At 34.0% G+C, this 3,009-nt stretch overlaps 1 long non-coding RNA gene across 1 annotated transcript; it reads left to right on the top strand.

Moving 5' to 3' along the window:
- Positions 1–244: 244 nt before the first annotated feature.
- Positions 245–2,560, top strand: LOC113343072. The gene is made up of 3 exons (XR_003357018.1): positions 245–626; positions 1,964–2,280; positions 2,396–2,560. It is a non-coding gene; the product is annotated as an uncharacterized LOC113343072 (long non-coding RNA).
- Positions 2,561–3,009: the final 449 nt, after the last annotated feature.

Raw genomic sequence — 3,009 nt, 5'->3', positions numbered from 1 at the left:
CTAAGGGATGAAAAAATGTGTATCTGTCGGTCACACACAAACGAAAAAAAGTTAATTTCTTGAATTTTAGAATCAAATCTAGCCTATTGATAAAATTGATCATGGATTTCAATAAAACACAATAGAATGAACAAATTACATGTTCAAAGTTCATCAAAAAATCCATTGATTCTACTGGAATCGATGAATTTCAGAATCCTTTTCATGTCGTTTCACTCAGCGGTTCTGTTCATATTTTTAGGATGAAAAATTATAGTTAGCTTGTGTATCAAATGCTTTGTTATTTATTTAGCTTGAATTTTTTTTTAAAGAATATGAATTCTGTCAAATGCACAGATGCTTTGATATTCAATATATTGGAATTCTTTGTCGGGTATATGAATTGAACTTGCTCAGATGGTGTTTGGTGAAATGCATGACAAGAATTTTTTTTCGTGGATTGTTATAATTAATGGGTACTAAAAATGTGGAAAGGTTGAGAATAGAATTTGAGTAAAGGTTTAATGCCAATGAGTAAGGTAAGGAATTTGTTCTTGGGGTTTTTATGTGCAGTTGGTTTGTCTGGTGCTTGGTTATGCGATCTTTGTCAGATGATATGGAGTAAGAAGAAAGAAGACTGCAATAAGGTATTTTTCTAATTTGAATTCTGATTTTGAGAGTTGGTTTTGGTTTGAGATTTGATTGCTAAGTTGAGAGGAACCCTGTCAGAAAGTAAACGAATCATATATGGACATTTATTGGCGTTTAGGAGTTCAAATAGCACTGAGTCACAGACAAGGCAAATTGAGATGCCTTATAGAGAGTGAGATTATAAACATGGAGCTTCTGGATATAACATTCGTGATTATGATGGCTTCTTTTCGCAAATGATCTGAAAAGAGGCTAAATACGTCTTTGTTTGCAAGTATTGAGGTTTTAGATTCTTCCTAGTTTTTCTCAATAAAATTAGACATCGAGGACAGGTTAACTAAAGCTAATTGTATATACTAGGCGATCACCTTTTAGGAAGATATTAGTGCACTAATTAACATGCATGAATTTATGGTAAATGAGATTACTGATATGAATAAGTGTTAATGAAACTTAAAACAATGTTGGTGCAGTCTTTTAACCTCTCTCTAATACAAGTAATCAGTAGCCCCAACAAACAACATAGTAGAAAATGATTAATTTATGGTCTTGAAATGGTCTTAGATCAGAGGCAAGTGGTTCATGTCTGAAATATTTATAGATGGTTCACTTGTTTTCTCGACTACACTTGTTTGATGTACTTTCGTGGTTGTAATACAAAGTGTGAGGTTAGTTTATTAATGAGGTTTATTTTAGCTATAGGGTTGTGCATAGTTTCTGGTCGATAGCTTTACAAACTTGACGATGTAACTAATTAGTGATGTTGTGGTAGACAAAAGGTATGCATGGAGACTCAAGAGATGGAATTGAGCTTATTAGTTGGAAGTATGTTTCGTGGTTATATCACAATGATACATCTCTCTGCATACCACTTGCTGGTTATAGTTTTGTGTTTGGTATAAGCACATTAAAAGAACAAAGTTTCTGTAAATTCACCAACTAGTCAAATCCGTTGGGCTAAGAGTTAGATTATACTGTTTTTTTCACTTGCTGGTAATAGAGTTAAACAACTTCCGAATTACCCCCACTTGCCTACTACGAACATGGCAGGTCTTATAGTCCTGCAGCAATAAGTAGATCCTAGCAGATCAGTCATCTTTGCAGTCACAGAATTGTAGAAATTTTGTTTCTTATTATGTTTTATGTTCACTTCTTCCCCACTTTGTAAGTAATCAAATGTCAACTTTCTTTGGTTGTATATGAGAAAGTCATTTTTCATCTTGTTGGGATTTTATAGGAGATATATTTCTTCCCATTCCGATCATGCATGCACCAAGTTTTTTATTTTCATGACAATAAGGACAAGAATCGCCGAATTGTACTTAAAATGCAGGCAAGGGATCCTACAGTTTGGGTACACCGGAAGTTGAGCTCATACAAGAAGATTCATCCCACACGAATAATGTAACCAGTGCAGATGAAGTTGGCCAAGACTTTGGGAGCTGGATTCGAAATGAAATTGGAGGGGAAGAGGTGATTAGAAGTACAACTAACGGTGATAAAGGCGATCTAAATAATGACAGTGATAGTGATCACAGTGATTATTTTAGTGTTTGTGAACGAAAGACCTGGGGAGCAGCCTGGCAGACCTCAGGACCTGCGGAGACGCTTTACATATCAAGGACCAACTGAACAGACCTCGAAATGATTGTAAGTCTATCTTCCTTGATAATAAAGGTATTTTTTGATGTTCCATTAGACATGATGATTCTCTACATTTGTTGACATTCTTTTTTCTTGGTGGTCTTTGTTTTGGTTTGTTTAGCAGGTACGCGGGGAACAGGAGCAGACCAAGTTTGAATTATTAGGTTTCTTTAGTTTTGATTGTGTAATTTTTTTTTGTTTCCTTATGGTTAAGTGGGATTTTATATGCCTCGTGACAACTACTTTTATTTAATGGAACTTAAATCCTTTCTTTGGATTAACTTTATGTTATTGTTTTACTGTGTTTTGTTACCGTGCGTAATTTAAAACACATAATATTACAATGGCCAATAAATCAGTAAATGAGTTTTAGCTACATACAAGCTGTGGCATCAGGGTTTGTCTTGCCGCACTCATAGCCATGACAATGATGTGGCAAAATAATTTTAATAGTGTGGCAAAATAATTTTTTGAATAAAATCTAATTCAAAATAATTTTATATTTAATAATAATAAATGTTTTTGCCTCATGTTATTGCCACACCAATTGATGTGGCAAAAAATTTAAAATGAATAATTAAAATTTAAAATAAAGAAAAAAGAAAAAGAAAAATACTTTTTGCTTCATGTTATTGCCTCACCATTTGGTGTGGCAAGAAATCCATCTTTTGCCACTGTACCTTGAAGGGGTGGCAATTATTTCTTGCCACCCAGGTGATAGACGCATTTATGTGT

Source organism: Papaver somniferum, unplaced genomic scaffold, assembly GCF_003573695.1.
Source record: "Papaver somniferum cultivar HN1 unplaced genomic scaffold, ASM357369v1 unplaced-scaffold_5335, whole genome shotgun sequence".
Classification (NCBI taxonomy): Eukaryota; Viridiplantae; Streptophyta; class Magnoliopsida; order Ranunculales; family Papaveraceae; genus Papaver; species Papaver somniferum.
This window is presented reverse-complemented; position numbering and strand designations above follow the sequence as displayed.